Genomic DNA, 23,286 nt, shown 5'->3' with positions numbered 1-23,286 from the left:
ACAACATGCAAACCAATATATACAAAATAAACTACATACAGGATAAATAGGAAATAATTCACAGAGAGAGACACTGGTATTAAGAGGGGTTGGGGGAGACTTCCTGTAGGAGGTGGGGTTTTAGTTGGGACATAAAGGAAGCCAGGGAGATCAGTAGTTAATAGAATGGAGGAGGAAAAGCATTCCAGACATGGAGCAATTGGGGCCCCCAAATGGAATTTATCCCCTGATCCCAGTTTACTTACATTTCCAGGTGTCCTGCTAGTGAACATTCCTATATATTATGTTGTCTTCCATATACTCTTATATGTTCCCCAGCCCTACTTTCCAGTTGGTGCACTAGAGAAAGTGACTGTAGACTCTGGCTTCCAATTACTGTTCATTGCCTTTGATCCAGTAATCCCTTTACTGGGTATATACCCCAAGGAAATCAGTGACAGGAAAAAAATGTTCCAAAGTAGCATTTCTTACACTAGTAGAAAACTGGAAACAAATGGGATGTCCATTGATTGGAGGAGTGGTTGAATAAACTGTGGTATATGACTGTGATAAATATTGTTCCTCTGTAAGAAATGGTGAACATGAAGAATGCAGAACAACATAGGATGATTTGTATGAACTGACAGTGACATAAGGAGAACTAGGAAAACTGTATTGCAATTACATTAATTTTATAAATGAAAACAATCCTAAAAGACATTAGAAATCAGATTAAATGCGATAACCAGACTTGATTCCAGAGGACCAGTGATGAAATATATTTCCCATTTTTCAAAAGAGGCAGAATGTTTCCAGTGCTGTTTGTTGTGATCACTATGTTGGTTGGTTTATTTGTCTTTTTCTTTGTTAGAAAGGAGGATTTCACAGAGATGGTCGTTAGGAGTGGTGAGTTGATGAGATATGTGGGTAGTGATGGTGCATATTATAAAGTGATTACCATGCCGAAAAAAAGCAAAAAAGCATTAATAACATGTTCAAATAGAAACCTAACGAAACCAAAACAAATGTCATGTTTAGCAGAGACAGATTCCAACTTCTGTGGCCTGGGTCCAAGAAATAATACTGGTCTTTTCTTGCAGTCAGTGGAAGCTCAGTATGGATAATGTATTACAGTAGAATTACTCCAGCAAAGAGTAAGCTTGAAGTATAAATTGATGCTGCCTAAAAACTCTGCAGTGTAAACTGTAGCCTACAAAATGAAAGGACCGGCCATACAAGGTGCGGCTACATGGTATTAGTTTAATGGAGGACAGTTTGAAGACAAGGCCTCCCACACTTGCCATTTGATTGTGCCTTAGAGATGATTCCCTTTTCCTTCATTGGAGCTCTCAGTATAGAAGAAACTATAGCTTTCAAATTAATATTTTAGGCAGGTTTCAATTGCTCCCAAGATAATGTTAATTTATTTTAATATTAGTTCGTGCCTTCAAGCTGTAAACTGATGAGATGCCATTAATTGATTCTTGACACTATTCTTAGCTATAAGACATCTTAATTTTCCTAACTGTTCTGGGGGGAGAACACTGGGCGTTTAATACCAATTCTCTTCCATCCTGGTTGCCTGGGTTATACCGTTATAATAAAAGGACCAAGGGCAAGACATTAGAAGTTAGGGGAACACATTCTATTCCCTTCCACCTCCCACCTCTAATGTCCTTTCTGCAGCTCATTTTGCACTGGGGCCTCTGGCCCTCGGTCCATTTATTAAAACCATATGTAGCCCAACTAACCAGGAACCATAAGAAATTTCAAAAGGGAAGATTTATACAGACTGATGCAGTGTGAAATAAGCACAACCAGGACAACAATTCGTGATAACAAACATTATAAAATGAACACTTTTGAAATACTTAAGAACTCTGATCAATGTATTGGCCAAAAATAATTTGAAAGGACTGATGAAGTGATAAGATTAAATGTGCAGAATGAGACAAAGGGTTTTTTTTTTTTTGGACACGCACATGCTTGACTATGTATATTTGCTACAAGAGTTTTCTTTTTCCCATAAAACACAGCAGGGTAGAAGGAAGAGGAAATAAATGCTTGTTGGTTTAGCATTTTTAATTAAAAAATAAGTTGGGGTAGAGGTGAGAAAAAAATTTGGTATGGTCAAGAGGCATCCATACAATGATGTTGAGGATTTGCTATCTACATGAAACTTTCTGAAGAAAAAAATGACCCTAATACAGTATTTGGAGATATGTTTCTGATGAGATTATGTTGTATGCTACTCTGTCAAACAGTAGTCAAATGCAATAACTTGGTCATCACAAAATATTATGAAATTACATTAATACTTTAGTCATTTGGAATATGTCTGAGGGATGAGATCCTTTTTTGGGGAAACAATTTTAGCTCCTTAAGCGACTATCTTTCTTTTATTTTGTGTGCTTTTGATGAACATTTTAAAAGGTTTATTATTTGCCTGCCTTATTAAACAGAATATATTTGGTCTTTGCTTCGTAACTCTGGGTGACCATTATGACCACTGTTTATTGTACCATACTACACATATGATTGTAGACTAGAAATGCTAGGAGATAGGGCACAATGGGTCCTGTCCCTAAGATCCAGCCTATCACTGGTTTCCTGAAAAAGACCCACAAGGTCAGAGTGCTTCTTCCTCGTTTGTCTCTCTCATAAAGATGGAGTGAGGGATATAAACTGTCATGACCTTAAAGACTGATGGCCTAGAAAAGTAATTACTGACTCATGAAGCAACCTTCTTCAAAGCTTTTATTCCACCTCCTTAACAAGTCTCTCTCCACTTCAGTCAGCTATCAAGAGATTTACTCACACTGCATGTCTGACCATGTCACTTCCCTACTCTGTAAACTTCATTGGCTCCCTATTACCTTCAGAATCAGGGACAAAACCCCCTGCTTTGATTTTAAAGCCCTTTGTAAACAAGCCCCTTCCTACCTTTCCAGTCTTCTCACTCCTTTTGTTGTTGTTTTTCAGTCATTTCATTCATGTCTGACTCTCTGTGACCCCATTTTGGGACTTTCTTGGCAAAGATAAAGGAGTGGTTTACCATTTCCTTCTCCATTTCACTTTACAGATGAGGAAACTGAGGCAAACAGGGTTAAGTGAATTGCCCAGCATCACACAGCTAGCTAGTGTCTGAGGCAAGATTTGAACTCAGGAAGATGAGTCTTCCTGATTCCAAGCCCAGGCCTCTCTCCACTGTACCACTTAGCATACCCTGCTCCCATCCAAATAATCTACAATCCACTGACACTGGCCTAATGCACCAGCCTGCTTCATATCCGAGGCAGTGTGGTTATAGTGCAAAGAATGCTGGGTGGAGAATCAGGATCTAGGTTCAAATCCTGATGGTGCTAATTAATATTTAGTCTAGGATTAGTCACTTACCTTTGTACTAGATGGCCACTAATCCCTTCCTGCTCTAAATCTAAGATTCAAAGCACCACATATATACAATATGATATAGTAAACTCACTACCTGCCTTAAACTACCCTTTTCTCCCACTTGTCCTGTTTACTGACTGGGTGTGAAGGAAAACTTTTATTTTGAGAGTGTGGTAGTACATTCTAGGATGACCTTATTCCAAAAAATATTACAAATTCTTATTTACCATCAATACTGTTACAATCAAAAGATGTATCTTCAAAGACAGTGAGCCACCTTTCCTCCCAAAGTCCCCTTTCACCACTAAAAGGATTAATTTTAAGAGCAAACAGTAGTAAAACCATATCTTGAATGCTCTAATAAAATGAAAAGTCCTGTGGAATGCCTAAAAAATGCTATCAGCTTTCTAAAAAACAAACAAACAAAATCCCAGATCCATCACACTTCATATTCTGAACAACACCCTGATCTATTTATTCAATTAATGAGGTAACACTGGCAGACCAAAAGATGGATGAATCAGCCCTACAGTACTCTAAAAATCAAGGATTTTATCAATATGGACAGTTCTCTCTCCTGATAACAGATTACTTAATTCACTTAACAGTCTTACTTAATTCAAATGGCTTTACTGTTTGTTGTGATAGAAAAAATTCATCATCTGGTACTCAGGCCTCTATGATAAGCCTCTCTCAGCTGCTCTGGCTAGTAGAAGACAACATAGCTTAGGCTAACCCTAGACATAAATCCTGAAGATAGGCTCATAACCGAGCTTTTTACATCCTGGTAGGCTCTACCTGAGTTTATACTCTACGGGCATAGCCTTCAAGAATCCAGGGTGGCCTTCATTCCATTCTGAGGCATCAGAGGAAGGAATTAGTTAACACAACGAAATAGCCTACCCAGCCTCTGGCTCTGAAGTGTATTCACTGCAAATTAATTAAAAAATACATTGGAACCAATAAGGAACCAATGAGGTTATTTTACTTTAGCTTACACCATACATTCTGTATTCATTTTTTTTTGCAGGGCAATGAGGGTTAAGTGACTCGCCTAGGGTCACACAACTAGTAAGTGTCAAGTGTCTGAGGCCGGATTTGAACTCAGGTCCTCCTGAATCCAGGGCCAACGCTTTATCCACTGAGCCACCTAGCTGCCCCTAGTTTGCACTCTAAGCAGCAGGTAAATGCATGTCACCTTTGAAAGTCTGAACAAATATAGTCAAAAGACCTAGCTCCAAATTCCAGCTCTGATACTTACTACCTACATGACCATGGATGGAGCACTAAAACTCCCTGAGCATCAATGTCCTCATCTCTAAAATGGAGATAATCATAGTTATCTCACAGAGTTGGCCATGAATTTTTAAAAAATTATAAATTTATAAATCTAAAAATGTCATATAAATATGTTGTTGTTGTTGTTATTATTATTCATTCCTGCTGACATTCCAAGTTGCCTTTGGCTGGAAAATTATTTCACCCTGTCTTTTTTTTTTTTTTAGTGAGGCAATTGGGGTTAAGTGACTTGCCTAGGGTCACACAGCTAGGAAGTGTTAAGTGTCTGAGGCTGGATTTGAACTCAAGTACTCCTGAATCCAGGGCCGGTGCTCTATCCACTGTGCCACCTAGCTGCCCCTCACCCTGTCTTTTTGTTGGTTCTGCTGCTCCAGGAATTGACTTACAGCATTATATGAAGGTATTTGGAGGGGTCTTGGAGAGCTCAAGGAAGTCACGGTCTTTCCTCCTCCATCTTCTCTCCTGTTATTATCATTCATAATAGTTTATTATCAAAAGCTTTGGGTTGGCCTTTTTTTGGAAGTGGGGGGAGTGAGGTTGAGGGTCTAACATTACCTGATAGGAAGAATAGCTAACCTGCCCTTATTCTTCTTAAACCATAAGAGACACTTGGTTGCTTGGCTTCTGCTAGGAGAGAATTTGTAAGCGTAACTAAAATACAGCAATTTCACGGGCAAAAATGAGTACTTCGAAAAAGCCACGAAGTTGTTCTACAGTGTCATGCCTTATTGATTGATTTTCACCAGCAATACCTGGCCTAATGTCATGTCGCAGTTTATATACTGTCTGAACAGTAGCTCTGGTATATCAATCAACTGCATTTGCTTGTAAAAATCTTCTCTCTTTTCAATTAGATTAGGTCCGAGGTAGGGTAAACATCTGATTTTTTTTTTTTCCACTGAGAATTACTTCTATAAAATATGGTCTAGGTATCCTAATGTGGACAGGGCCTTGTACATGGCAGGAACTTAATAAAGGTTCATTGACTGCTTCATGGCATGAGTCACCAACCCTTCTTTGAAATCCCTCCTGGTCCTCAAAGCTAAAAAAGTGATCTCTCCCTCCTTGGTCTTTCTGATGGCCTTTGTACCTCTTTCCTAGGAAATGATCTTGTTTTAGATTATAGTCCTGTATCTCTGTCTTAATTGCCCAACTAGACTATAAACTTAAAGACCTATTTGTCTTGGCATTATAAGTCAGTCTCTCTCTCTCTCTCTCACACACACACACACACCCTAGGGCAGGTAGATAGTGGATGGAGAATGAGACTTGGATTTGGAAAAACCTAAGACCTAGATTCAGAAAGACATTAAAATCCTGCCTCAGATATTCGTCAGGTTTATGACTACACAAATCACTCAATCTCTCTTAGTCGCAGTTTCTTCTTCCATAGAATAGGGATAATTACACCCCCTCACCCACAAGGTTGTTGTGAGAATCAAATAAGATAATATATGGAAAATGCCTTGTATACTTTTAAGTACTATGTAAATGTTACCCATTATCATAACTATTATTTCTTAATAAAATTTAATGACTAGAACTAAAAAAAAAAAATGAGGCACTGCATGTGTGGTGAGCCCACAAAGGCATACCAATTTATGTCTACTCTAGGACATGTGTGTTCCTCCCCTGGAATCAGAGGCTCTGATTATTTCATGATTGGTGGTTGAAAGCCCCTATTTGCTTCTCTGAGAGGCTTCGCTGGAAAAGATGACTTCCACATAGTAGAATGGGAATATTTTTACAACATCAGATCTTTTTATTTATTTATTTTTTTTTTAAGTGAGGCAATTGGGGTTAAGTGACTTGCCCAGGGTCACACAGCTAGTAAGTGTTAAGGGTCTGAGACCGGATTTGAACTCAGGTCCTCCTGACTCCAGGGCCGGTGCTCTATCCACTGCGCCACCTAGCTGCCCCAAGATCAGATCTTTTGACAGGAGTTTTCAAGGGTGGCAGACCATTGTTGCTTCCTGTTGAATCCTCAAAAAGTCCAAGTCAAATCTCCAGACCTCAGGCAAATACATTATGGAAATAGTGTAAACTTAATGGTCTCTCTTCCAAAATCTTGGTTCCAATAGCCTCAAAAACTAATTTATACTATATCTCTTAATTTCAGAGGTTTTAGAATATCCATCTTCTATGCCTAGGTCTCTACTCTAGTATAGCTAAATGTATTTTGGTTTCCTCTGTTTTAATTCTATACCTTCTTCCTTGTTAATCCAAGTATCTTGAAGATGGATAGAAAGAGGTGGAAAGGGGGGAGGAGAGGGAAGAAAGAGAGATGAGAGAAGGAAAGAGAAGATGAAAAAGGGAGAGTAAGAAAAGAAGAGGGAGATGAAGCAGTGGGAAATGGAAAGGGAGAAGGGAAGAGGAGGCTAGAGAGATGGGAAAAGAAAGGAAGAGAGAGATAGGCAAAGAGAGGAATGGGGAGGAGAGTGAAAGGGAGAAAGAAGAGAGAGAATCAAATACAACTCCATGCATGCTTGAAAAATAGAGAAGAGGGCAGCTAGATGGCACAGTGGATAGAGCACCGGCCCTGGATTCAGGAGGACCTGAGTTCAAATCTGGCCTCAGACGCTTAACACTTACTAGCTGTGTGACCATGGGCAAGTCACTTAACCCCCACTGCCTCATGAAAAAAAAAAAAAAAAAGAAAAGAAAAAGAAAAATAGAGAAGAACCAAAAGAACAAATACAATGAACTCAGTGACGTAGATGAAAACACTACTAAAGGAAATCATAAGTCAGATCAATGCCATAGTCATCCGTGACCCCAGAGAACTGAGGATCAAACATCTCTCTCCTCTCAGTACAGAAATGATAGAATATAGGAGGAGAATGAGGTTTGGTTTGGTTTGAAGTGAACTTTGTTGAAAGGGAGGGTCCTCTTATGGAGTTAGTCCTGGGAAATGATAGTAATGTGTTTTTTTAAAAAGGCATCAATAAAACATTTTTAAAAGAATGTACAGGGGCAGCTAGGTGGTGTAGTGGATAGAGCACTGGCCCTGGATTCAGAAGGACCTGAGTTCAAATACAGCCTCAGATGCTTAACACTTACTAGCTGTGTGACCCGGGGCAAGTCACTTAACTCCAATTGCCTCCACCCCCCCCCCCCAAAAAAAGAATGTACAGGAGAAGAATTGTTATTTACAATGACAATTCCTGTCCATCAAAACCTTGACAAGCTGGATAAATATCTGGCTCCCCAAAGCCTTTCCTGACCCAACTAATCTCATCCTATTTCCTTGTTTACATGGACTGAAACTCTGCATGGAATTCTATTTCACTCACTTAGATTTCCTAGTTCCTTTATATCTCTCATCTCCAAGAGACTGAAAGCCTCTTAAAGAGAAAGAACATGGGGGGCAGCTAGATGGCGCAGTGGATAGAGCACCAGCCCTGGAATCAGAAGGACCTGAGTTCAAATCTGGCCTCAGACACTTAACACTTACTAGCTGTGTGACCGTGGGCAAGTCATTTAACCCCAACTGCCTCACCAAAAAAAAAAGAAGAAGAAGAAGAAGAAGAAGAAGGAGAAGAAGAAGGAGAGAGAGAGAGAGAGAGAGAGAGAGAGAGAGAGAGAGAGAGAGAGAGAGAGACCACATTCTTCTTCTGTACCTTCATTGTACCTAGGCCAGTGCAGGACAGTGAGCTCCTAAATAAATGCATGAATCACGAGTGGTAGATAACTTGAGAAGTGGGAAGGGGAGGAAAAGGAAAGGAGGAGGAAGCGATGAGTTTAGTCTTGTCATTTCCAGCCTGCAATGGGGCAGGGAGACATTCCGGCGCTGATATCTGAGGACCAATTAGCACTCCAGAAATTAAAAAGGAAAAAGTTGGTGGTGGTATGTTTTTAAAGGCTTGTTAGGATTCAAGATGAATTTTTATAAATGTAGGAGTTATTTTTCCCCCCATGGTCTTAAAGGGATCAAGTTAGGGGCAGCTAGGTGGCGCAGTGGATAGAGCACCAGCCCTGGAGTCGGGAGGACCTGAGTTCAAATCTGGCCTCAGACACTTAAACACTTACTAGCTGTGTGACCCTGGGCAAGTCACTTAACCCCAATTGCCTCACTAAAAAAAAAAAAAAAAAAAAAAAAAAAAAAGAGTACCTGAGGAAAAAAAAAAAAAAAAAAAAAAAAAAAAAAGGGATCAAGTTAAGTTCACAAGACCCCAGGCAGCCTGAATTTTATTTACCGAATTTGGGGGTGGGTTCTGAGAATTGCCAGCCGAGAATGGAAAGGCTTTAATCATCGCTGCCTCGATTTTAGCTTCCCCTACAATTCTGAAAAACCAAACAGCGGCATTGTGCAAGGGCAAGGGAGATCAAGATGAAAGCAATTTAAAACCCAGGGCAAATCCCACAGGCCGAGTTCTGATGTCCAGGCTACATGCCTAGAAAAAGGAAAATGCAAGGCAGCGTGCTTCCACAGTTAGTACTGCAGGCAGAGCCCCCCGGACAAGGTTTTCTCATCCCTGATGAGAGAGCACGCTACAATTTGCAAAAGGCTTCATGAAGATTATCTCACTTGATCCTCACAACACTGCCAAGAGGCAGAGAATACAGGTTCCAAACCCCACTGGCACTTCCAAACACCTTATTTATCACAACCATGACATTATACCCATGGAGCTAACTCCCCCCTTAATGTTGTTTTGCCTGATATAAGGCTTTGTTCTCACAAAACCAACTAATAGGCATCAGGTGGGGCCTATACCTCGTGCTCTCGAGGAAGACTAGCAGATATGGGACAGACACCACAAGCCTGACTCTTCATTATTTTGCCATAAGGAAGGGTGAATGGGGCTGGCAGGTGGGTGAGGGGTCCCTGAGAAGATATTTCAAGTTAAGGACTGGAACTGTATCTGTGACTATGTTACAGATGTGGAAACATCTTCCACCAATGGAAGTCGACACGGAATGGAACATTCGGTCTCCTTTCCCAGCTCCTTCTAGTCTTTGCTAAAATCCTAGCTTCTACAAGAAGCCTTTCCAAATACTGGTTAATGCTAGTGCCTTCCCTCTCTTGATTGTCTCTAATTTATGCTGCATTCATTTTGTTTGTACATGGTGTGGCTTGCATGTTGTCTCTTGAGGGGAGGGACTGGTTTTGCCTTTCATTGTACCCCGCTGCCGCCCCCAAGCTTAGCACAGTGCTTGGCACATAAGGGCTTAATGAATGCTTGCTGATGTGACTCACCTAGGACACAGGGAATCTAAGTGACTTGCCCAGAGCCACACAGCCAAGATGTGTCAGAGGTAGAACTTCTTCATGAATATATGAAATGCCACAGGCCAGCATTCCGTCTTTGTCAGAAGCACCAAGGAACATGTGGAAAGTCTCGGATGTCTTCCCTAATGGTGCTTAAAAACCACTGTAAGCCATAATATTTAGCGTTCAGCCTTCAAGGCCTCAGTAGAACACATGCTTCTGTATGTGTTCCAATGGGGGGGCATGTGGTTAGGGAGGAGACAGGAGTGGGTAACACCTTCCTCCCTGACTTCTGCCTCAATATCTCTAATTATGCCAACCCCCAGTTCTGAAATATGCAGCTGAGTGCTCTCCTTGCTTCTATCTGTTGAATCATTCACATCCTTCAAAACCTAGCTATGGTACCAACCAACATTTATAGAATACCTACTATGTGTCAGGCACTGTGCAAAGTGCTGCTTAGCTACTGTACTAAGGTACCATCTCCTTCACTGATCCTCCCAGCAGGAAGTGCCCTCCCTGTCTCCTCAGATCTTTCCTAAGGGCTTCATTGATATCTTTCTTATGTACTCATCACATTCTTATTTGTATTATAATTATTTGTATCTAAGTATTATCTTGCCTACTAGAATATAGGTCAGAGTCTATGACTAATTTATCTTAGCAAGCCCAAACATAATACTTTGCACATGGTGGGTGCCTAATGAATGCTTGTTGAACTGAATCTCCCGATCTACTGAGGCAGGGTATTCTAATGGAGAGGGCAATATGGCCTTGGATTCAGAAGACATGGGTTTGAACTGGGTCCTCACACTGAGTAGTTGTACAATCTGGTGTACCTGTTCTGTTATATGGCTGAGGTGGAGGAGGAGAAAAGGGAAGCTTGGGAGGTGCTATGTGAAAAAACTCCTTCGTTAACATTATTTCCAACCAAACCAGGACCATGCACCATGCACCGTTCCCAGAAGTCTTTCTATGCTTCCTGGTCTCCAGGATCTTCCGTTTACGTATTCCTTTAAGTCTGCAATGGATGCGACTTAATTACTTTGTGTCTCAGTTTCCTAATTTGTAAAATGGGAACAGTGGAGGGGTGCAGTGGATAGAGCACCGGCCCTGGAGTCAGGAGTACCTGAGTTCAAATCCGGCCTCAGACACTTAACACTTACCAGCTGTGTGACCCTGGGCAAGTCACTTAACCCCAATTGCCTCACTAAAAAAAAAAAAAATGGGAACAGTGGAGATTGTACCACCTGCCCTACCGGGTTGTTGTGAGGAGAGTGCTTTGTATACCTTCAAGCTCTCTATGAAGTTTAGCTACTGTTTTTGAAACCCAGAATGGAAGGCAAAGCAGCATCTTTCAGTTAAGCGGTGGGGAATCTGGTTCAGAAGACAGACGGAATGTGACCTTTATCTCTCTTGAGCCTAGAAAGATGCTCCTCACTAACCCCCAACAAAGGTTTTTGGGGTTTTTTTGGCCTTTCTGGGGCCCCACATAATTGTGTTTTCCACCCTGAATTTGGCCAGGGCTGGATCCTGACGTTGGCTCCCAGCCCCTTGCATCCTCTGCCAGAGCAAGGAGGCGAAGGAGACATTCCTTCAGGGTGTGGACCCCAAGGGCAGATGCTGATCTTAACATTGCTATTTCCACCCCTGCGCATATTAGCTTAAACAGGACCATGCCAAGGGATAGGTGGGAACCCTGGCAAAAATCCGACAAACACAGAAGATTAGATTTTACAGGAGAATTATTTTTAGAACTAATGAACTTGGCCACAAACCTTTAAATGATAAATTTATGGCTGTGCCAAAAAAGTAGTCAGCTGCAGTCGATCGGTTTCCAGGAGGGCACTCGGGGCAGAGACAAAAATTGAAAAAAAAGATAGACTGAATCCTTTCCCCCTTGTAAGCAGGTGAGACAACATTTCTTGGTGTCTCTCTTTTGCCTTAGCCAAGGCACCCAGCATCAGATCTGAGTTGGTAAGATATCACTGGATTTCAACGGTCTTACCACTAGGGACACTGAAAGGTGTCTGCTGGTATGGGCAGACCATGACTAGAAAGCTGGCCTTCTGGAGAATGGGTTTCCTTTTCTCTCTCTCCCTTTGCTTCTTTCCATGGTTGCCTCAGGAAATCCTGAGCATAGCAGTCACTGGCATTAGGGAACTTTTGGCCTCTCTGCTGCTCGACCAATCCAGGCATTAAAATTTGGTATGAAGGATGTGCTTGAGATGGAAGGGGACATTTCATGGATTATTTTTTTTCTGAAATGGGGCTGGAAAAATTCAAGCCCCCCACACACACACACACACCTCAGTTGTTTAACTCTGCAACCCCACCTGCAGTACAAAAAGGAATCTCATTTCACATTCCAAAGGGGTGACCTGTAATGCAATGTGCATAAAGCATAGGAAGAGGGACTTGGAGGGAGAATGCCTTTCCAGGGCAGCCCAGAAGCAGCCTTCTTGTTTTCCTTTTCTCACTGTCCTTTTTTCTCATTTGGATATCTGGACCAAACTATATTCTTCTTATTATTAAAGAACTAGGAAATATCTGTGGAGTTGATGACCCGGAGATGGGGTGGACAGTTGGAAAGGGTAAGACAAGGACAGCTAGGACCTATTGGCTATTCTAGTCACCTGAACTGGTCTTTCCCATGTATAGGGCCGAAGTTTGGAGAACCCTAGAAAGGTAGAACAAGTTAAGAATGAATGACATTTTGTCTGGCTGCAATCAAAGTGACATGATATCACAAAGATAAGATCCTTTGAGAAAGTGGCTAGGGGTTCCCTCTCCCCCATCCTAAGGCTGTGGCACCACACAGTCGGACAGCTAATAGTATACCAGAACATCCTCTTTACGACCACCATAATTTAAGGATCCCATGATCATTGATTATTGCCATCACCACAGTGATCATTTCAGCAACATTAAATAAAGTTTACAAAGCAACTTACAAACACAAGACCTGATTGGTTCCTCACAATAACTCTGTGAGATAAATATTATAAGCATTACTATTTCAGTTTTTTTCTGGGGTTATCTAGGTGGCCCAGTGGATAGAGCACTGGCCTTGGAATCAGAAAGACTCATCTTCAGGAGTTCAAATTTGGTCTTAGATACTTGTTAGCTTTGTGACCCTGGGCAAATCACTTAACCCTGTCTGACTCAGTTTCCTCATGTATAAAATAAGCTGGAGAAGAAAAAGGCAAACCACTCCAGGATCTCTGCCAAGAAAACTCCAAAACGGGGTCAGAAAGGGTAAAACGACTCAACAACAAAATCTCTGTTTTTAGAGATGAGGAAACAGACTTATAAAGATAAAAGTGTTTCGTCCTGGGTCACAAAATTGGTAAGTGCTAGAAGTAGGGTTTGAACCCAGGTCTCTGTCTGATTCCAAGCTCCTCACTCTATCCATTACACCGTGGGGCAAAAGGAGTTCTGTTGGTATTATCGAGGACACAGCTGTCCTTTTTGAAATATCATTACCACCACCCAGTTTCTGGGAGGTATTTTGTACCATCAGACCTGCAGCATCTTGGAATTCAGCCCAAGGCATTAGATTCTCCCCAGGAAAACAGCCACCCAAGTTAATCAGATATCCAAGAGCTGTCCTGCTCTGCCCCCTAGAGGTATTTCATGCTCTTTCCAGTTAACGGTCCACTCTATGCCCAGTTTAGAAACACCAGCCTAGGTGCCTCAGCCAGTGCTACAATCATGAATTGACCTCAGGCAGCTTCAGAGAGAAGGAAAGGCTGGAGTCTTTGTTGAGGTTACTGGCAACATCTAGTTCTGTGCAGATCAAATGCTGCGCCTTCTAGATGACAAAAACACCCAGCCTACTCCTGATGAAATTTTAGGCCGTTATTAATGTCCATTCTTTCTGGAGGTATCTCAAAATCGGTTCCTCATAGAAAAGGGAACTTGGGCCCTTTTCACCTACCAGGACATATGACCAAAGCCTTATTCTAATTGAAAATTTACTAATTTCCTAGTTCCAACCAGAAAACTTTCCAGAGAGGAACCTGACAGGCTCAGGAAGGATGCTGATAAAATTTTCATATGGGCTTCATTTTCAGACTCTTGAGGGGCCACACAATAGTGGGAAAAAGTTGTAGGTATGGTTCTCTCAGAGTCTAACTGCCAAACATCTGGATACCCTCCTATACCAGTTACTGCATTCTGGACAGATGTCTTATTAAAGTAACTCATTATTTCTGCATCACTAAAGTTATAAACTTAATATTAGGAGACTATTTTTTCACTGAGATTATAAACTCAAATTTTACTGGGAAAAAATGTTTCTAATTTGCTTTTCACTGTGTTCTTAAATACTAAGGAAGATGGAGGAATTGGTATAAACCACATCAAGGAAAATTTAACTTCAATGGCAGAAAAAAGACCTAGAAATGTTCAAGATGTGGCAACTAGGAGGTGTAGTGGATGGAATACTGAATCTGGAGTCAGGGAGACCTGACTTCACATCCTCCCTCAGACACTTAACCAGCTGCGTGATCCTGGGGAAGTCACTTGTCTGCTGCCTGCCTCAGTTTCCTCATTTGTAAAATAGAAATAATAATAGCAGCACTTACCTCACAGAGTTGTTGTGAGGACCAAATGAGTTATTTGTCAAGTGCTTTGCAAATTTTAAATCACTGTGTAGGGCAGCTAGATGGCGCAGTGGTTAAAGCACTGACCCTGAATTCAGGAGTACCTGAGTTCAAATCCAGCCACAGACACTTGACACTTACTAGCTGTGTGACCCTGGGCAAGTCACTTAACCCCCATTGCCTGCCCCCCCCCCCAAAAAAAGATAATCTAAATCACTGTGTAATGATAGTTTCTATCATTATTAAGATTCCGGAGTTGGCAGACCACTAAAATTTGACTGTTACATAATATTCCCTTTACACACATCCTTTCTCCTGGTTTCCACACTTGTAAAGTCCAAGAATGGATTCTTGATAGCTTAGGATGATACCCACATTCAATTCAATTCAACAAGTATTCATTAAGTGCAGAGCAGACACAGCTGCTTACATCAGTAGGAATCACTGACTACAGTCCTAGGGAACAGAACTTTGCTATCTGTCCTGCCTCACCATCCTGGGGTCTTCAGGGTCTCACCATGTGCCCTCCTGGTCTTCTACAGTTTCCAAGGCATGGTTAGCGGACATGCTGGTGAGCCATAAAGACCCCTCGGCCTTGCCAGTTTACCTGTACACCTTTAGGACTTCTAGGCCTTTCAATTCACTTTGCTTGTCACATAGTAAGCACTTAATAAATCCTCATTCATTCATTTGTTCATTCATTCAAGTGCCTACTATGAATCTAAGGTGGCTACAGACATATATCCAAGCTTCCCCATAGACAGATGAAAACTAATTGCTGATAATTAGAGAAATGCAAATTAAAGTTTTAACTCCCACCGGTCAGATTGAGAAATCTGACAAAAAAGGAAAATGACAAATGTTGAGACTGTGGGGGGAAATGGTATAAAGACAGTTCGTGCTTTAAATAAGTGGAGTGTTCTGCAGACCTTTAGCAAGGTCTTTATTAAGGAAAAGAGGGAGGAAGGGGAAACCCCCTAGTGGATGGTTCAAGGACACATGGGAGCCCTGGGACAGGAGAAGGAATTTGGGGGAGGGGAGGGGCACAAGAGAATGGGCTTCCATTTTTCTGCTTCCACTTGGAGGTGGGTTTTGTGTTGGTTTTTCTTTGTTTGTTTCTGGTGGGTAGAGAGCACAGGAGGCCAGGAGTGCTTAGAAGAGGGGCAGGAGGGGGGAGAGAGAGAGAGAGAGAGAGAGAGAGAGAGAGAGAGAGAGAGAGAGAGAGAGAGAGAGAGAGAGAGAGAGAGAGAGAGAGAGAGAGAGAATGAACACAATACTGTACAGTAAAGCTAACACAGGAGTTTGGGGAATGCGGATTTCTTTCAGAATTCTTTACATAAACTCGAATTTATATAATGTGAAGGTCTCACTAAGGTATTGTTGGATGGACTGGGCCACCCATTCTGAAAAGCAATTTAGAACTATGGCCAAAAATGTTTCCAAAATGTGCTTACCCTTTGACTGGCGTGCTAGGCCTATAGCACAAAGAAATCAAAGAATGAGGAAAAGGTCCTATATGTACAAAAATATTTATAGTAGTGGGTTTGTTTGGGTTATTTTGGAACTGAAAACTAAGTAGGTACCCATCAGCTAGGAAATGGTTGAAGAGATTCTGTTTATATGAATGAAATAGAAGACTGTTGTGCCTCAAGAAAGCTAAGTGGCACAGTAGATAGAGTATTGGACTTGGTGTCAGAAAAACTCACCTTCCTGAGTTCAAATCTGGCCTCAGACACTTACTAGCTATCTGACCCTGGGCAAGTCACTTAACCCTCTTTGCCTCAGTTCCTCATCTGTCAATGAGCTAGAGAAAGAAATGGCAAACCTATCTAGTATCTTTACTAAAAAAAAAACACCACCACCACCCAACAACTCAACAACAACAAACCGTACCACAAGAAATGATGAAAGGAAGCATGTCAGAGAAACCTGAGAAGACTCGTATGAAGTGGTATAGAGTAGAGTGAGAAGAAGTAGGAAATTAAATTATACTAGAACAACATTGTAAAAGTGAACAATTTTGAAAGACTTAAGAACTTTAAGTCTACTTGATGGCCAACTAATATTCCAGAATATCAATGATGAAGAATGCTCCCTACCTTCTAAAGAGGGGATGGGCTTATATATACAGAATGAGACAAACATTTTTGGACATGGTCAATGTGGGAATTTGTTTTGCTTGCTTATGCACATTGGTGACAAGGTCTGGCTTTCCTATTTTTTTCCCCAAGTGGGTATATATGTGTGGGGGGTGAGAATAGACAAAAACAAATATTCGCTCATTGAAAAATTAAATAAAATCCATTTTTAAAAACAAGACATTGTACTGTACAGCAAAGCTAACGTGAGAGTTTTGGGAATGCGGATTTCTTTCAGAATTCTTTACATAATATGAATTTACAGGTCTTATGGAGGCACTATTGGTGGAAGTATGGGATACAATAATTAGTATAATTAGTATCTGAGAAGCAGCTTGGTGTGATGGAAATAGCACTAAGTTTCACATTAGGATCTTGTTTATTCAAGTCACTTAAACTTTCTGAGCCTCTGTAAAATGGGGTATAATTCGACCTATAGCACTTGCTACACAGGGTTGTTGCAAAGACCAAATAAGATAATGAAAGTAAATCACACTGTACTCTTTAAAGTTCTATATTAATGTTAGCTATTTTCCCATTTTGCCCCAGTTACTTTATACAAGCCTGTCTAGAGAACTAAATTATCTCTCCAGCATGAGGAGTCTGTGTTTGGTGTCTGGGTATAAATTATGGCAAGTTTTACGGGCCTCCAGAAAAGAAGGGGGACTGCCACTCCCCATGCCATAACATTCCAAACATTCCCCTTGTTACCTCCTTCTCATACTCAGCCACAGTTCAGGCCATTAGCAAGAAGTGTCAAAGCGACAAACCCAGCAAGCAAACAGCAATCCGGTGTCCTTAGCCCCTCTGCCTCAGCTTCATTACAGGACTGTTGTCTGTGAGTATCAAGTGGAACGGATGGTTTCTGACATTCTCTACTGGGGTGCCTGGGTTATGTGGGTGCATCATTAAGATTCTTTGGATAAGCATAAAATTATACCATACAGACGACAAAAGGCATTTTGGACTTCCAAAGTGAGCTAACAGTAGGTTTCTCGGAGGTTAAATCTCTGTAAAGCTCTAGTCTGTAGTCTCTAATGCACAATCAATTCATGTCGACATTTTTGGGGGAGGAGGGGGCCTCTGAACCACATTGAAATGGAGCTGTTCCTGTGCCCCGGAGGCTTTCTGGATAGCACTCTTATTCCCACTGAGCAAGAGTCTCTGCATGTTAAATATAGCTGTGCTCAGAAGGATTTTCTTAAAAACAAGTTGAAGCAAACGCCTGTGGAGGTGAGATTTGGGATTGTTTTTCTGAGACTCCTTATTTCCTCTCCAGTTTGGGGAAACGACACCATATAGACTCACATATGGAAAAGTGGATGGGGTCACAGAAAGCCACCAGAAGAACAGACTGTTGACAGGAGAATAACCACTGGAAGTCATGGACGGATGTCTCGTTGGTCACTGAGGCTCTGATGACTTTGAAGGAATCTTTAGAACCATTTTCCTGGAAGATGTAAAATCCACCAAGATACAAAGCATTCCAGGCAATCAAAGGAGAAACAAATACCTGCAACTAGTTGATGGGCCTGGCACGGTTTTGTTCTCACACCTAGGCTTCTATAGCTGCAAATACTGTGCATTGATGGAGCCAAGCCCATGGTCACATTTCACCTACCCCGGGAGGAAAACTGGCCAGGTTCAGCAATTGCTTTTACAAGCTCTGCCATCTCCTTATGGAGTCTCTCTGCCCTATGGCTTTGTTCCTAAAATCAACTTTGTGTTGCCAGCTGGTTTTAGTGGGTGGAACGCACCTTTATCTGACACAAAGAGTTCCTTATCAAACAAATTCCAGGGTTACAGAGAAAGGGTAGGAGGCCAGAGTATTTCTCTCTCTCTCTCTCTCTCTCTCTCTCTCTCTCTCTCTCTCTCTCTCTCTCACACACACACACACACACACACACACACACACACACACACACACACACACACATATACTCACTCACTCACTCTTCCTCCCTCCGGGTCTCTTTCTTTCTTTCTTTCCTTCCTTCCTTCCTTCCTCCCTCCCTCCTTCCCAGTTTCTTTCTTCCTTCCCTCCCTTCCTCCTTTCTTTTCTTTCATTCTTGCTTCCCTTCTCTTTCTTTCTTCCTTCTTTGTCTTCTTTCTCTTACTTCCTTTTTCTTTTCTTTCTTTCTTCCCTTCCTTGCTTTCTTTGGGTCTCACTCTCTTGTTTGCTTTCTTGCTCTCTTTCCTTCCTTCCTTCCTTCCTTCCTTCCTTCCTTCCTTCCTTCCTTCCTTCCTTCCTTCCTTCCTTCCTTCCTTCCTTCCTTCCTCCCTCCTTCTGGGTTTCTCTCTTTCTCTCTCTCTCTCTCGCTTGCTTTCTTGCTTTTTCTCTTTCCTCCCTTCCTCCTTCCTTCCTTCCCTCTTCTCTCTCATAGAGGGTATCTTTTAAACCTATAGCTCCCCCATTTCCTTCTAACTTCTTGCCTTCTGCAGCAAGCACTGTCTTCAATCCAGGTTATACTAGTGAATTATGAGACTCTCTGATCTCATTGAAGGGCACTGGGCCTGTCAGGACTTAGGATCACAGGATTTAATCCTCAGTCTGGTCAGAACTAGCAGATGTAGCCTTGAGAAGAGAAGGCTCAAGGAGGAACATGATAATGGTTTAGAACCTGGAGGGCTGTGATATGGAAGTAGAATTATTCTGCTTGTAAAATGGAAGAGACATTCTGATTGTGTCTCATAGGGTTATAATGAGAATAGATGCCAAGGTACTTTGAAAAGTTAGAAGTATCATAAAGTACAGGATATTTACTATAACATTGGTATCAAACTAAGAAAAGTGAGATTTATTTTGAATAAATGTTCAGAATTATACATTGTATACATATATACAGGGTGTCCCAAAAATCTAAGTTCAGTTTAAACTACTAACTGTATGCAAGGAGATAGAGATCAACAATATATTTTAAACTGGCAGAAAAATGATAGTTATGGTTTGCAACAATTTGCAAATCACCAATTCGATGTGACCAGTAAGAAAAGTAAGACCAAGCAAATCACTTAAGAATCTGTGATTAGAAAAGAAAAATCCTCCCCTAAGTGGGTCAATATTATTAAATTATTCTTGACCTTAATCAAAAGTGAATCTCAGGGCGGCTAGTTGGCGCAGTGAATAAAGCACCGGCCCTGGATTCAGGAGTACTTGAGTTCAAATCCATCCTCAGACACTTGACACTTACTAGCTGTGTGACCCTGGGCAAGTCACTTAACCCCCATTGCCCCACCAAAAAAAAAAAAAAGTGAATTTCAAAAGGTGGAATTTATCTATCAAAGTCTTCCTCTGGTGCCTTGTCTTGGCATGGAGGTTCTGCTATGCTATTCCACTAGAATGTGACCTCCAGCAGGCTCTGCTCAATGGACCATATCAACTTTGGCGCTGAAGACTCTTTCCATCCTGCCCTATAGGTTTAAGATATACCCTATGCTCCTGGCAAACTGAACCATTTGCTGTTTTTTGTCCAGAACGTCTCCTGTTTCTGTGCCCTTGATCCTGTCCCATAATGTTTACTCTGGCAGATTGTCTCCCTTCTCTCTCTGATCTTCAATCTCTCCTGGCTCTTTTCTTGATGATTATAAACATGCTCAAGTCTCTCCTATCTTTAAACAAAAACCCTTCACTTGACTCTACCATTCCCCTCAAGCAATCCTATATTGTTCCCTTCCCCCATCTTTAGGCAAACTCAGAAAAAGCAATTTTCACTCATTGTCTCTACTTCCTTTTCCTGCATTCATTTTTCAACCTGGCATCTGACTTTAACATTTAGTTGAAAATGCTCTCGTCAACGTTGCCCATGATCTCTTAAATGCCAGATCCAATGGAATGTTTTCGGGCATTATTCTTCTTCATTGATTACCTTTTCAGTTTGAAAATCCTTTCCTCTCCGGGTTTTTGGACATGACTCTTCTGAGAGTCAGAGTATTCCTTCTCTGTCTCCCTTTGTTCAATCTCATTTATGTTTCAGCCTCTAATGGGTGGCTGTCTCCCATAGATCTGTCCTGGACCCATTTCATTTCTTTGTATACTATTTCTCTTTCTTTCTCTGTGATTTCATCTGCTTCCATGGGATGAATTATGATCATTATACAGATGACTCTGCGACACACATGTGTATTTGCAACTTAATCCTAGATTACTTAATGATTTAAAAGACTGCTTAATGGACCTGGAAGAAAACAATTTTCAACATAGCATAAATGTATCTGAAGCACTCTGTGCACACACCCGTATGTGTGTGTGTGTGTGTGTGTGCGCGTGTGTGTATATATATGTATTTATGTGTATGTATGTATGTATGTATGTATGTATGTATGTATGTATGTATGTATGTATGTATCGCATGCATAGGTATCTATGTATGTGTGTATAACTCTCAGACCTTTGGCTCTTGAGCTCCATATTGCTAATGGCCTACTGACCATTTCCAACCAGATATCCCATAGGCATCTCCAACTCAACATGTTCAAAATCAAACTCACTATTTTTTCCCTGAAATCTACCATCTCTTCTACCCTTCTCTGTTTCTGTCACAGGTACCACTGTCCTTCCAATCTAGGTTTGCTACCTCGAAGTCATCCCTGACTCTTCACTCTTTCTCACTTTCCATGGCCAAGTTTGTCAAGTTTATTGACTCAGACTCCAAAATATCTATTGATTCTGTCCCCTGGTCTCCACTCACATAGCCACTAGCTTAGATCTGGCTCCTATAACCTCCTCTAGGCAACTGAAATCACCTCCTAATTGGTCTCTCTCTGCCTCTGGTTACTTCCCATTCTAATGCATCTTCTGCACAGATGCCCAAAGTGATATTCTTAAAGCGATGTCTTTCTCCTCATCCAGAAGCTCCAACAGTACTTTAGTACTTCCAGGATAAAATACAGCCTCTGTATGGCAGTCACAACCTTGTTATCATCTGCCTTTCAAGCTTATTATACTTTATGTTCTAGCCAAACTGGTCTAATTGGTATTCCTGGTCTAGGGCATTGTTTCTAGCCTTCCCTGTGTGTGGAAAACACTTGTTCCTCTGCTACATCTCTTAGAATACTTGTTATTTGTCCTTTGATCTCAAAGAGGACCATGACATCAGGAGATGACATCATGACTTGCACTGAATTGGATTTAAGTGAGAGAGGGCTGTGTAAGGTGAACAACCTCACTCTTTCCTCCAGAGCCATCTGGGTCCAGTGGCAAGACATAGATCAGGACAACTGGAGATGACACTGGATGTTTTAAGGCAATTGGGGTTAAGTGACTTGCCCAGAGTCACACAGCTAGTGTCTGAAGTGAGATTTGAACTCAGGCCCTCCCAATTTCAGGGTCAGTGCTCTCTCCACCGTGCCACTTACCTGCTCCCTTAGAATACTTAGCCTTCCTTCAAAGCTTAGCCTGAGTCACCTTTTACAGAAGGCATTTCCTAATTCTTCTAGCTATTTCTGTTCCTCCAAGTTATTTTGCATTTATTTTTCCTATGTTATATTTACTACCATGTACATATGTTGCTTCTCCTAAATGAGTATGAACTCTTAGAAAGCAGGGACTGTTTCAATGTTTGGCTTCGTATCCCTAGTACTTAGCATGGTACCTGGTTCAGAGCAGATGCCTAATAAAAGCTTGCTGATTGATTGAGAAGAAAGCCTTTGACTAGAAGCCCTGTGAAGCTCTGATTGTCTGTCTGTGATTATAACGCCAGCCTATCGGAATCCAAGAGGCTTCATCATCAACTCGTGGTGAGACTGGTTAGCTTCAGGGTGATGTATTTTTGGCAACAACAACTTTCAAAGGCCATCTACTAAGTTACAGAGAGGTTGTGACTTCTGTCACTTTAGAGAGTATCCATACATGAAATGACAGATCCCTGAATATTGAACATAGTAATATTGGTGTTGTAAATAATCACCTAATGCAGGCTCTTTAGCACAGTCAACTCCACTCAGTATTGAACGACATTTACAGCCCATTTATATGCTATGGGTGTTCGGGACTAAGATACATTGCTATAGTCATCATATCACTTCTCCTCTAAGCAAAGAATTTATAACAATTTAGAATACTGACCCATCCTCTACTGTCATCAGTGCTAGTCGATAACTGGAGCCTTTCTTATTAGTCAAACCCTTTCACATATAAGCATCATCTGGCAATTCAGAAGTGTAACTTTCTCACAGCCTAATCAATAACTTTTCTGTCAAAGGTCATTCTAAAAATCATGGCCCAGTTTTCATGATAAGGGTTTCGTTTATAGTAGAATTTGTAATCTGGCCCCACTTCAATATAGTTTAGAGACAGGCAGTAAGGAGAATGGCAATTCACTTTACACAATTATAGTTCACATTATCCCTTTATCAGTTGTATGGGTATGTCCTAGGCTAAAAGCAATGGACTTTGAACCAGGAGAGACCCAAGTTTAAACTGCAGCTTTGACACTTAATAGCTCTGTAACTGTTGACAATTCACTAAACCTATCTGCAAAATGGAAGCAATAATACTTGGACTTTTCTACCTGCCACTTAGGCTTGTTGGGCAGAAAACAGTTTGCAAATGCTAAAACACTACATCATTCTAGGTTATCATCATTACCATTATGTTTTTATAGTCTAATGACAGAGGAGCCAGTATGGTCTAGAACTGAGCAAACAACTCAACAAAACC

General features: G+C 41.3%; 1 protein-coding gene across 3 annotated transcripts in view; it reads right to left on the bottom strand.

Moving 5' to 3' along the window:
* KIAA1217 (KIAA1217 ortholog) overlaps window positions 1-23,286 on the bottom strand; it is a 587,997-nt gene that overhangs the window by 171,981 nt on the left and 392,730 nt on the right. The gene's annotated exons all lie outside the window — the stretch shown is intronic.

This window comes from Dromiciops gliroides, chromosome 5, assembly GCF_019393635.1.
Source record: "Dromiciops gliroides isolate mDroGli1 chromosome 5, mDroGli1.pri, whole genome shotgun sequence".
NCBI classification, from domain to species: domain Eukaryota; kingdom Metazoa; phylum Chordata; class Mammalia; order Microbiotheria; family Microbiotheriidae; genus Dromiciops; species Dromiciops gliroides.
This window is presented reverse-complemented; position numbering and strand designations above follow the sequence as displayed.